We start from the raw sequence: 14,421 nt of genomic DNA, 5'->3' as shown, positions 1-14,421 counted from the left end.
AAAATAAAAAATTAAATAAAATTTCATTAATTATTGGGACGGGACAGATACATGCTTCCACACTAGACCTAACTCGTTGATAACCAAAAAAATAACGATCAAGAGAGAGCAAAATAAATTATTAATTAATTTATTAAATTAAATAATAAAATCTATATATAACGACTCAATTCATTTAGTAAAATAATAAATAAATATCCAATCAATCTAAAACCTAGCCCGACCCATTGATAACCCAAAATATTAAACTTGGGGAGGGAGAGATATAGCGAAATAATTTGTTGATAAAATTAAATCGTTTAGAAAATTAAATAAATAAATTTTTTAAATTACTAAATTAAATATATAAATTAACTAGTGAGGAAATGAGAGAGTACTAAAGAATAACAATTTCCTCGCTGGGCTCGACCCAAAAGATAGACCTGATGCTTGAGTTGGGCTTCAATATATTCTATTGATATAAAGACAAAGCCCTTCCCGAACATGCCACCACCTGTGAATAGGTTTAATCCCAACTCAGACCCTAACCTGTTCATAAATTATTAATTAATGGAATAAATTAGTAAATTAAATAAATAGAAATCTAGGGATAATAATTTACATAATTTTGTAAAATATATAAATGAATAATTTAATTTAATAAAATAAATAAAATATCCAAGCTACGTAGAACAAACCCCACCCATTGACAACCTTTAAATGTAGGACACAGAGGGGTAATAAAGAGTGGGAAATAATTAAATAATTTGGCACGCTCTAAATCTCAGCTTGATGGTTGGCCTAGGCTTAGACTTGGGCTTTAATAAGTTATGTTGATATAAAGGAAAAGCCCAAACTAAATGTGGCCCGACCAACCGATACATATCCTATTGATAACCCTAAATATTGGGCTCAGGTTGGGGGGGAGAGAGAGAGAAAGAGAGAAATAACTTATTAGTTAAATGAATTATTAAGTACTTGATTAATTTGTTTTAGTAAAATAAATTAATAAAATTTCATTTATTATTGGGACAGGACAGGTACATCCTATCACACACCTGACCAAACATACTGATTGCCCTAAAAATAGGGTTCGAGATGAGATCAAATAATTTGTTACGAAAATAATTCATTAATTAAAAATTTAGTAAATTAAGTAAATAGAAATCTATGGATAAGAATTTACTTAATTCTTAAAAATAGATAAATCAATATTAACTTTAGCAAAAAATAAATAAATATTCACTTGTGATTGGTGCAAGACTGGTCCAAGATATCGAAATCCAAACCCGCACCATTGACAACCATAAATATTGGTCACAGATAGAATTAAATAAAAAAATTATGGAGAATATTTATTTAATCTATTAAAACAAATAAGAAATAATTTAATTTAGTAAAATAAGTAAATAAAATTTCAGTTATTATTGGGACAAGACATGTATAGCCTATCCAACACAAGATCTAATCCATTGATAGTCTTAAAAAGGGAGAGAGAAAGAGAAATACTTTGTTCATAAATTAAATCATTAATTAGTTTAATAATTTAGTTAAGTAAATAAATAAAATCTATGGATAATAATTTACAAACTTTTGGTAAAATAAATAACTATCCAAGCTATCTAGATCTAAACCCAATCCATTGACAACCCTAAATATGTAACTCACAAAGAGAGAGAGCAAGATGAGAGAGAGAATCTATTTATAAAGTAAATAATTTAGTAAATTCAATAAATAATTTTTTTAACTTAAAAGAATAACAATATAAATAATTCGATGACAAAATGAGAGAGAAACAATATGTTATATTGATATAAACGCAAAACACAATCCAATCCTAGCCCGACCAATTTATAATTTTAATCCCAAATGAGACCTAACCTATTGAGAGCCCTAAATATTTGGCTCAAGGAGAGAGATTGAAATAACTTCATAGTTAAATATAATTACATGAATAATTTGGTAAGTTCAATAAATATAAATATATGGATAATACCTTACTTAATTTTGTAAAATAAACAAATCAAAAATTGAATTTAATAAAATAACTAAATATTCATTTATTATTGGTGTCGGGTTCAATTGAATAAATAAGAGCTTATAAATAATAGTGTATCTAATGTATTAAAATATATAAATGAATAATTTGGTTTAGTAAAATAAATAATTAAATAAAATTTCATTAATTATTGGGACTAGACAGATACATGCTTCCACGCTAGACCTAACTCGTTGATAACCAAAAAACTAACGATCAAGAGAGAGAAAAATAAATTATTAATTTATTTATTAAACTAAATAATAAAATCTATATATAACGACTCAATTCAGTTAGTAAATTAATAAATAAATATCCAATCGATCTAAAACCTAGCCCGACCCATTGATAACCCAAAATATTAGACTTGGGGAGGGAGAGATATAGTGAAATAATTTGTTGATAAAATTAAATCGTTTAGAAAATAAAATAAATAAAATTTTTAACATACTAAATTAAATATATAAATTAACTAGTGAGGAAATGAGAGAGTACTAAAGAATAACAATTTCCTCGCTAGGCTCGACTCAAGAGATAGACCTGATGGTTGGGTTGGGCTTGAAGTTGGGCTTCAATATATTCTATTGATATAAAGACAAAGCCCTTCCCGAACATGCCACTACGTGTGAATAGGTTTAATCCCAACTCAGACCCTAACTTGTTCATAAATTATTAATTAATGGAATAAATTAATAAATTAAATAAATAGAAATCTATGGATAATAATTTACATAATTTTGTAAAATATATAAATGAATAATTTAATTTAATAAAATAAATAAAATATCCAAGCTACGTAGAACAAACCCCACCCATTGACAACCTTTAAATGTAGGACACAAAGCGGTAATAAAGAGAGGGAAATAATTAAATAATCTGGCACGCTCTAAATCTCAGTTTGATGGTTGGCCTAGGCTTAGACTTGGGCTTTAATAAGTTATGTTGATATAAAGGAATAGCCCAAATTAATGTGGCCCGACCAACCGACACATATCCTATTGATAACCCTAAATATTAGGCTCAGGTTGGGGGGAGAGAGAGGGAAAGAGAGAAATAACTTATTAGTTAAATGAATTATTAAGTACTTGAATAGTTTAATAAATTAAATAAATAGGAATCTATGCTTAACAATTTACTTAATTTTGTACAAAAATTATTGATTAATTTGTTTTAGTAAAATAAATTAATAAAATTTCATTTATTATTGGGACAGGACAGGTACATCCTATCACACACCTGACCAAACATATTGATTGCCCTAAAAATAGGCTCCGAGAAGAGAGAAAAATAATTTGTTACGAAAATAATTCATTAAGTAAAAATTTAGTAAATTAAGTAAATTGAAATCTATGGATAATAATTTACTTAATTTTGAAAAATAGATAAATCAATAATTAACTTTAGCAAAAAATAAATAAATATTCACTTGTGATTGGTGCAAGACTGGTCCAAGCTATCGAAATCCAAGCCCGCACCATTGACAACCGTAAATATTGGTCACGGATAGAATTAAATAAAAAAAATTATGGAGAATAATTTATTTAATCTATTAAAACAAATAATAAATAATTTAATTTAGTAAAATAAGTAAATAAAATGTCAGTTATTATTGGGACAAGACATGTATAGCCTATCCAACATAAGATCTAATCCATTGATAGTCTTATAAAGGGAGAAATAAAGAGAAATACTTTGTTCATAAATTAAATCATTAGTTAGTTTAATAATTTAGTTAAGTAACCCTAAATATGTAACTCGCAAAGAGAGAGAGCGAGATGAGAGAGAGAATCTATTTATAAAGTAAATAATTTAGTAAATTCAATAAATTATTTTTTTAACAAAAGAATAATAATATAAATAATTCGATGACAAAATGAGAGAGAAACAAAGAATTTCCTCACCGTGCTTTGGGCTCTATATGAATGTCGGGCTCATGCTCAAGATCTAGGCCCGAAGTTCGATTCGGACTCAGACTTGGGCATAAATATGTTATATTGATATAAACGCAAAACACAATCCAATCCTAGCCCGACCAATTTATAATTTTAATCCCAAATGAGACCTAACCTATTGAGAGCCCTAAATATTTGGCTCAAGGATAGAGATTGAAATAACTTCATAGTTAAATAAATTATTAATTACATTAATAATTTGGTAAGTTCAATAAATATAAATATATGGATAATACCTTACTTAATTTTGTAAAATAAACAAATCAAAAATTGAATTTAATAGAATAAATGTTCATTTATTATTGGTGTTGGGTTGAATTGAATAAATAAGAGCTTATACATAATAGTGTATCTAATGTATTAAAATATATAAATGAATAATTTGGTTTAGTAAAATAAATAATTAAATAAAATTTCATTAATTATTGGGACTGGACAGATACATGCTTCCACACTAGACCTAACTCGTTGATAACCAAAAAACTAACGATCAAGAGAGAGCAAAATAAATTATTAATTAATTTATTAAACTAAAAAATAAAATTTATATATAACGACTCAATTCATTTAGTAAAATAATAAATAAATATTCAATCGATCTAAAACCTAGCCCGACCCATTGATAACCCAAAATATTAGACTTGGGGAGGGAGAGATATAGTGAAATAATTTGTTGATAAAATTAAATCATTTAGAAAATTAAATAAATAAAATTTTTAACTTACTAAATTAAATATATAAATTAACTGGTGAGGAAATGAGAGAGTACTAAAGAAAAACAATTTCCTCGCTGGGCTCAACTCAAGAGATAGACCTGATGGTTGGGTTGGGCTTGAAGTTGGGCTTCAATATATTCTATTGATATAAAGACAAAGCCCTTCCCGAACATGCCACCACCTGTGAATAGGTTTAATCCCAACTCAGACCCTAACCTGTTCATAAATTATTAATTAATGGAATAAATTAGTAAATTAAATATATAGAAATCTATGTATAATAATTTACATAATTTTGTAATATATATAAATGAATAATTTAGTTTAATAAAATAAATAAAATATCCAAGCTACGTAGAACAAACCCCACCCATTGACAAACTTTAAATGTAGGACACAGAGCGATATTAAAGAGAGGGAAATAATTAAATAATCTGGCACGCTCTAAATCTCAGTTTGATGGTTGGCCTAGGCTTAGACTTGGGTTTTAATAAGTTATGTTGATATAAAGGCAGAGCCCAAACTAAATGTGGCCCCACCAACCAATACCTATCCTATTGATAAACCTAAATATTGGGCTCAGGTTGTGGGGGGTGGGGGGGGGGGGGGAAAGAGAGAAATAACTTATTAATTAAATGAATTATTAAGTATTTGAATAGTTTAATAAATTAAATAAATAAGAATCTATGGATAATAATTTACTTAATTTTGAAAAATAGATATTAACTTTAGCAAAAAATAAATAAATATTCACTTGTGATTGGTGCAAGACTGGTCCAAGCTATCGAAATCCAAACCCGCACCATTGACAACCGTAAATATTGGTCACGAGTAGAATTAAATAAAAAAATTATGGAGAATAATTTATTTAATCTATTAAAACAAATAATAAATAATTTAATTTAGTAAAATAAGTAAATAAAATTTCAGTTATTATTGTGACAAGACATGTATAGCCTATCCAATATAAGAACTAATCCATTGATAGTCTTAAAAAAGGGAGAGATAAAGAGAAATACTTTGTTAATAAATTAAATCATTAATTAGTTTAAAATTTTAGTTAAGTAAATAAATAAAATCTATGGATAATAATTTACTAACTTTTGGTAAAATAAATAAATATCCAATCTATGTAGATCAAACCCCAATCCATTGACAACCCTAAATATGTAACTCGCAAAGAAAGAGAGCGAGCGAGAGAGAGAGAGAGAGAGAATTTGTTTATAAAGTAAATAATTTTTTTTAACTTAATAGAATAATAATATAAAATAATTAGGTGGCAAAATGAGAGAGAAACAAAGAATTCTTCACTGTGCTTTGGGCTATATATGAACGTCGGGCTCATGCTCAAGATCTAGGCCCGAAGTTCGATCTGGACTCAGACTTGGGTATAAATATGTTATATTGATATAAACACAGATCTCAATCCAACCCTAGCCCGACCAATTAATAATTTTAATCCCAAATGAGACCTAACCTATTGAGAGCCCTAAATATTTGTCTCAAGGAGAGAGATTGAAATAACTTCATAGTTAAATAAATTATTAATTACATGAATAATTTGCTAAGTTCAATAAATATAAATATATGGATACCTTACTTAATTTTTTAAAATAAACAAATCAATAATTGAATTTAGTAAAATAACTAAATGTTTCATTTATTATTGGTGTCGGGTTGAATCGAATATATAAAATTTTGTACATAATAGTGCATCTAATGTATTAAAATATATAAATGAATAATTTGGTTTAGTAAAATAAATAAATAAATAAAATTTCATTAATTATTGGGACGGGACAGATACATGCTTCCACGGTAGACCTAACTCGTTGATAACCAAAACAATAACGATCAAGAGAGAGAAAAATAAATTATTAATTGATTTATTAAACTAAATAATAAAATCTATATATAAATGACTCAAGTCATTTAGTAAAATAATAAATAAATAACCAATCGATCTAAAACCTAGCCCGACCCATTGATAACCCAAAATATTAGACTTGGGGAGGGAGAGATATAGTGAAATAATTTGTTGATAAAATTAAATCATTTAGAAAATTAAATAAATAAAATTTTTAACTTAATAAATTAAATATATAAATAAAATGAGAGAGTACTAAAGAATATCAATTTCCTCGCTGGGCTCGACTCAAGAGATTGACCTGATGGTTGGGTTGGGCTTGAAGTTGGGCTTCAATATATTCTATTGATATAAAGACAAAGCCCTTCCCGAACATGCCACTACCTGTGAATAGGTTTAATCCCAACTCAGACCCTAACCTGTTCATAAATTATTAATTAATGGAATAAATTAGTAAATTAAATAAATAGAAATCTATGGATAATAATTTACATAATTTTGTAAAATATATAAATGAATAATTTAATTTAATAAAATAAATATAATATCCAAGTTACGTAGAACAAACCCCACCCATTGACAACCTTTAAATGTTGGACACAAAGTGGTAATAAAGAGAGGGAAATAATTAAATAAACTAGTAAATTCAATCAACAAAATCTTTTTACTTTTCAAAATAAGTATATAAATAAATAGGCAAGAAAATAAGAGAGAATAGTTAGCTCTTCATTAATGGCATCATTGTAAATAGTTACAAGTTAGCAACAAATATGGAAGAGAGATTTATAGGAAATGAGATAAACAAAGAATAAAACTTTCCTTATCGCAATTCGAGCTTTATATGATCAAGCACGCTCAAAATCTCAGCTTGATGGTTGGCCTAGGCTTAGACTTGGGCTTCAATAAGTTATGTTGACATTAAGGCAAAGCCCAAACTAAATGTGGCCCAACTAATCGATACCTATCCTATTGATAACCCTAAATATTGGGCTCAGGTTGGGGGGGGGGGGGAGAGAGAAGAGAGAAATAATTTGTTAGGAAAATAATTCATTAATTAAGAATTTAGTAAATTAAGTAAATAGAAATCTATGGATAATAATTTACTTAATTTTGTAAAATAGATAAATGCAATAATTAACTTTAGAAAAAAATAAATAAATATTCACTTGTGATTGGTGCAAGACTGGTCCAAGCTATCCAAATCCAAACCCGCACCATTGACAACCGTAAATATTGGTCACAGATTGAATTAAATAAAAAAAATTATGGAGAATAATTTATTTAATCTATTAAAACAAAAAATGATTAATTTAATTTAGTAAAATAAGTAAATAAAATTTCAGTTATTATTGGGACAAGACATGTATAGCCTATCAGACACAAGAACTAATCCGTAAATAAAATTTCAGTTATGATGTCTTTGAAGGCATCATAGGAAGGGTGATTCACTGGGTAAAAATACTTGGATATTTTCTTGTCATATTCCCATGATGATAAGGAATTGGAGGGAGGTGGCTTTATCCATTTTACGGAAGAGTAAATCACAAAAAGATTAGGATCCACCTAAAGACTATTACATAATATTAAATTTTGATGGAAGTAGCTCAGGCAACCGAGGACCTCTAGGCATGGGAGGTGGTTCCAGGTTAGAAAAAGCAAAAGATGAGAAAAAGCACAAGATGGATAAGTGGGAAAAAGCAAAAGATGAGAATGCAGAGAAATCGTTGAAGGGAACTCTCAAGTGTTGATAGGGTGGCTAAAAGATGAGAAACAACAGTGTGGAGCTATAGAGATGTATTAAAAGCAAATTAGTAACAATAAAGAGAAAAAAGTTAAAATAGCCAATAATTGACATATAAAGAAGAAAAGATGTCTATAGACCAAAACATATAGTAAAAGCAAAGGTGTAATTTGTCATTTCAGTAGTAAATCAATAAAAGATGCAGCAGTTAGAGAGACAAACTGACTCTCGATCTCTACTGCTTTCTTTTTAGGAATAAAATTTATTAAGAGAAAAAAAGAAGATTGCAAGAAAGGTGACTAGAAGTAAACCAAGAGAAAAGGAAAAAACAATAAACCTTCGAATCACAACTCCAACCAAACAAGATAAAAAAGCACCTCATATACATCAAAGAAAACAACCACAAGAAACAACCAAACCCAACCAGCCAAGACAAATCCACAACCCTTTTATCTTTCCCATACATGCAAATCCTTGGCTCCAACTACAATCTGTGACACCCCTAATTGTGAGAATATAATGTATTCCTACTGGCAATAAAAGACGGGTTGTCCAAAAGTTGGACACTACATAATATACCTTTGATTTCAGAAAATTGGCTGATCACTATATAACTTATAAGGACTTGGGCGAATTCCCTCACATGGCAGTAATCTAAAAGTCGCCCTGTCACCATTTCCAACATCAGTTTCTACCACACTAGTAATTCAGGAATACAAATAATTACTCTATGAAACCACAGGTCATATGAATATTCTTAAGTTACAGGCATTATTGACCACCAACCCATATTCTTAAGTTACAGGTCATATGAATATTCCAGGTTAGAAAAAGCAAAAGATGAGGAAAAGCACAAGATGGATAAGTGGGAAAAAGCAAAAGATCAGAAAGTAGAGTAATCGTTGAAGGGAACTCTCAAGTGTTGATAGGGTGGCTAAAAAGATGAGAAAGCAGCAATGTGGAGCTATAGAGATGTATTAAAGCAAATTAGTAACAATAAAGAGAAAAAAGTTAAAATAGCCAATAATTGACATATAAAGAATAAAAGATGGCTATAGACCAAAGCATATAGTAACAAGTTGGAGTTCTATGATATTTGTGCTCCAACTCGAAGGGGAGTGTTGAAGTGTCTATTATTTATTTCTTAAGTTATAGGCATTATTGACCACCAACCCATATTTATCTATAATAACTTCCTCCATAACACCTTCCTACTTTCTTTCAGCTCTATATAGTCAAATGCTAAATGGTGATTTTCAGGCCCACAAACTCCATTTCACTTTCATGAGGTGGAACAGTCTCCCTCTCCATAGGAGTCCTTTCTAATCTCTCAAACCTCTCAGCAATGATGAATATTCAGGAAAAATATTAAATATCCGCAAAAGCTTGCCAAACAGCTTACCAGCATCAGGTCTCAATGACTTAAAGTGCAAGGTTTTCCCCAAAAGGCAGTATAAAGAATCGGAGAGAACCCCATGCGTCTCACTCATAAATAAAATCCATCAATATATTCACCATAAATAACATCTACCAGTACAGAAGATCATTTTTGTTCTCAACTGTTTTATCTTCAGATGGAACTTCATACCCTCCCAGTTAACCCTTGGGTTATTCTTTGTCCAGCACTCCCTAACTTTTTCTTTGAATCCTGGGTGATAAAGCCACATATTCTCAAACTGGAAAGGAGATGGACCCCTTCCCCTTAAATTGTCCTTGGACAATGAGATTGGCCAATGATCAAAAGTTATTCTTGGTAAAGGTTGCCAAGGAGCATTGTTTCATCAAGGACTGCTATGAACAGATTGGAAATAATGTAGTTGGAGCTACCAAATTCAGAAGGAACGCAAACAACTAGGAGTTGGAAGAGCTGAAGAGGTGGAGAGACTGCTAGAATTGAAAGATCCACCTATTTTATTGCCATGGGAAAGGGTATCTCGTGTTAACTATTTTGGATTAGTCCACCATAATTCCACAAGGAAAAATTGCGGGAATCTAGTGAGTACAGACAACCATAAGTTGTTGAATCAAATTTTTATAATAAAGATACACCACATTCTTGCAATCTGGAAAGATGCTTGCAAATCATATGGGTAAAGTATATGAATTGCTATCAAAGTTCACACTTGCAAGAGATTGGGCACCCATATTGACAAGAAAAGCAATGCATACTACACCTGATGATTCATTATAAAGATGAGTCTTAAACGAAATAAATCCATTTAAAGTAATCAAATAATAACAGCATTAGAAGATATTTACACTTGCAACAACAGATTGAGTGCCCATATTGACAAGAAGATATTCACACAACATTAAACAAGAACAAATCCATTTCAAAGCATGTGGTAAACTTTCAAATGTTTCTTTGCTGGTGTTGGTATGGATTAAAATTCTAGTACTTCGTCAAAACCAGCATGTGGGCACAAATTCATGACAGATTGCATTTTCTTGGTCTTTTACAAGCTAACAACCAAGCTGAGCATATCTCCAATTAATAACTAATTGCATTCAATCTCATCCAAAAACCCAATAGAAAAGATTTCTGTTTCAATTGGTAATTTTTTGAGGAGTTAGAGTAATGTGTCCAACATTGATTTGTCAGAGAGGTGAATAAAGTTTTGGACATGGCCATTATTGCTAAAAATTCATGATTGTTGGCAAACTGCAAACCTTTTCCTTCTGAACAATTAAATGACCAATGAAAATTAAGAAGCACCGGTGAGAAAATTGGACATACTGATTTGTACTCAAAAGGGAGCTAGAAAGTTAAAAATCTGCGTAGGGAGAGGAAGAGAGAGAGATTGCACAAATGAACCAAAATTCAAAGGGAAAATAAAAGAAAAAAACCACAATATTCAAGCATCTAACAAGTCCCTAAAAATCTGCCCAGGGAGAGAAAGAGAGAGATTGCACGAATGAACCAAAATTCAAAAGGAAAATAAAAAAGAAAAAAAACCATGATATTCAAGCATCTAACAAGTCCCTAAAACTATCTCAAACATCTATTAATTATTGCAAAATACAACCAACAACAATTCTTTGTCTAATTGGGGAAAAAAAAAGCTAAAAAAGGTATTATAAAAGATTTATTAAATTTAGGCAAAGCACATCAATCTGAACCAACTCAGATTACAAAGAAAGAGAGTACTTGCCTATCAAAATAAAATTGAGAATCAAAATCATTACCCGGTAACCTGATTCCATCATCACCAACAAGAATAATAATCTCCTTGGCCAGGCTGGACTCAATATTTAGGGCCAATGGTTGGGCTGGGCTCGTACTTGGGCTTGAATATGTTCTTTTGCAGGGGCGGAGCTAGGAAATTTTCATGAGGGGGCCAAAACCTAAGGTGGAATTTGGGGGGCTGGGGGGAATAAATATGGATGGTTAAAAGGAGGGACACCCCATTGGGGTGGAGAGTGGGGGAGGGGAAATTTTACGGGTGCAAGTCGGGTTGTCCTGAATTAACAGTTTACACTGTTTCGGGCTTCGGCTTCAGGTTGGGCCTATTGAAATTTTGACAAAATCCCAACCCTAACAAAGCCCAGCCTGAACCTGGCCTAAATTAGATTAATATTTTTTTAACTTAATAAAATAATAGATGTTTATTAATGACATCATTACAAATAATTAGATATTTAGCAACAATTATGGAAGAGGGATTTTTAGCAAATTTTTTTAATATGAATAAATAAATAAAATTATTTAACTTAATAATATAAATATATAAATGATTAGGCAATAAAATAAGAGAAACAAAGAATTAAAATTTCCTAGTCATGCTTTGGGCTTTATATGAGGGTCGGCCTCAAGCTTAAGGTCTAGGCTTGATGGCCAGCCCAAGCTTTTTGCTAATATGAAGGCAAAGACCGACTTGAACCTGGCACAGCCCGTGGACCGGTTTAATTCCAACTGAGACCTAACCTATTGATAGCCCTAAATATTAGGCTCGGAGAGAGAGAGAAATAACTTATTAGTTAAATAAATTATTAATTACTTGAATAATTTAGTAAATTAAATAAATAGAAATCTAATTTACTTAATTTATTAAAACAAATAAATGAATAATTTGGTTTAGTAAAATAAATAAGTAAAATTTTATTATTGAGATGGGACAGATACAGGATATCCCACACCTTGTAACAAAAATACACCACATTCTAGCAATCTTGAAGGATTCTCGCTTTCAAAATTCTGCATGCATTAAGATCTAGACATTCTAGGGCATCATTCAGCTTAAATGATCACCAACCGAATTGTGTAAGTTATCTATCTCTAACCTTCACTCAATTCGGTTCTTGATTAGCAGATCCGAATTTCTAGAGTCTTTCTCAAGCACTCTAGAACTTCCAAGAATCAAGAATAATTCAATCAAACAGAATTAAGATTGCCTAAATTCTTTCTCAAGCAATTCAGACATTACAAAAATCAAGAAATTCGGCTAGCAGTTCTAACAATGAAATTTCTCATCAAGAAACATCAAGATTGCATCTAATCCATTCGAATGAACCTACAAGCAAAGACATCAGCCATAAACTGATCATCCCCCCTTATTCTCACCATTTATCGGATGAATTTTTAGGAGGAGAATACTATGAATAGTCGGGAAACTTGTATAAGTATTCTGATCAATTCCTATGAACTACCATTCTTATCGCATACATAAGAGCCAAGGAAGGGGAGAATATGAAATTCTTCAAGTTCCAACATTCACTTCCATTCAATATGTAAATCAGCTCCTTGACCGCCAAAATTAACCATCACTTTGCTAGGTCTCAAATCTGTCACTGCACCTCATTGAATGTTCAACTAACTTTTGTCCCTTTGAACCTCAGCCGTCACCGAATTTTTTTTCTTTTCTTTCCCCTTTTTTTTTGGTGTGAGTGCATTTTATGCTCCATCTCACACGGGGTATTTTCTTCTTTCTTCTTTTTTTTTCTCTTTTTTTTTTTCTTTTGGTGTGAGTGCATTTTATGCTCCATCTCACACGGGGTATTTTCTTCTTTCTTTTTCTTTTTCTCTTTTTTTTTTTTCTTTTGGTGTGAGTGCATTTTATGCTCCATCTCACACTGGTCACAGGCTTGAGGCAGATAACAATACTCGTATTCCAACTTGCTAGTTTTACTATTCAGCTCGGAATAGCGGAGTTGGGACTAAACTCGTATCATAAACCGCTAGTTTTACTATTCAGTTCATGACAGCGGAGTCGATTGGACTTTGTCCTTTTTCTTTTTTTTTTTCTTTTGCCTTTTTCAATTGTTGAACCTCATGCATTAGCAATTCAGATATGGACTAGCTTGAGTGATCATTAATAAATCAATCAAGTGCATCATACACATGAAGGTAGTTAGGGCTGGTCATGATGAAAGTCATATTCAGCTCCCTTAACTTCATGCATTGTGCTCAATTGGATCATTCACAATAATAAAAGCTAACACATACAGTGGTCTCCCTCAACTCATTGTATTCCCTCTTTGAATTCACCTAATAAACAGCAATGATCTCGAGGGGATTTTCAGTCTATTTGGCCTGTCAATGCATGTATATAAGTGTTGGGCTGATTGAAGTGCATAGCCACAGTCTAACTCCCCCACACTTAAGATGAACATTGTCCTCAATGTTCTTAGTGTTAGAGAGCAACAATAAATCGGAACTTATTTGGGCTAGATCTCTTTTGAGTGAGATTAGGGTGAAAGTAGTCTAACTCCCCCACACTTAAGATGAACATTGTCCTCAATGTTCCTAGTGTTAGAGAGCAACAATAAATCGGAACTTATTTGGGCTAGATCTCTTTTGAGTGAGATTAGGGTGAAAGTAGAGGAACCTATGATGTTATACTATGACAATCAGGCTGCAATCAATATTGCCCAAAATCCAAATCAACATGATAGGAAAAAACACATTGAAGTTGATAGACACTTTATAAGAGAAAGGATAACAACCGGAGAAGTTTGTTTGCCTTATGTCTCTTCAAAGTTGCAGCTGGCTGATGTTCTCACTAAAGGGGTGGCAAAGATTAATTAGTTTTATGATGTTGCAGCTGGGAATGTGTGACATTTACTCCCAACTTGAGGGGGAGTGTTGAAGATTAATTAGTTTTATGATGTTTTTCTAAGTAGATGTTTTA

Source organism: Nelumbo nucifera, chromosome 1, assembly GCF_055504915.1.
Source record: "Nelumbo nucifera cultivar China Antique chromosome 1, China Antique-T2T, whole genome shotgun sequence".
Classification (NCBI taxonomy): domain Eukaryota; kingdom Viridiplantae; phylum Streptophyta; class Magnoliopsida; order Proteales; family Nelumbonaceae; genus Nelumbo; species Nelumbo nucifera.
This window is presented reverse-complemented; position numbering follows the sequence as displayed.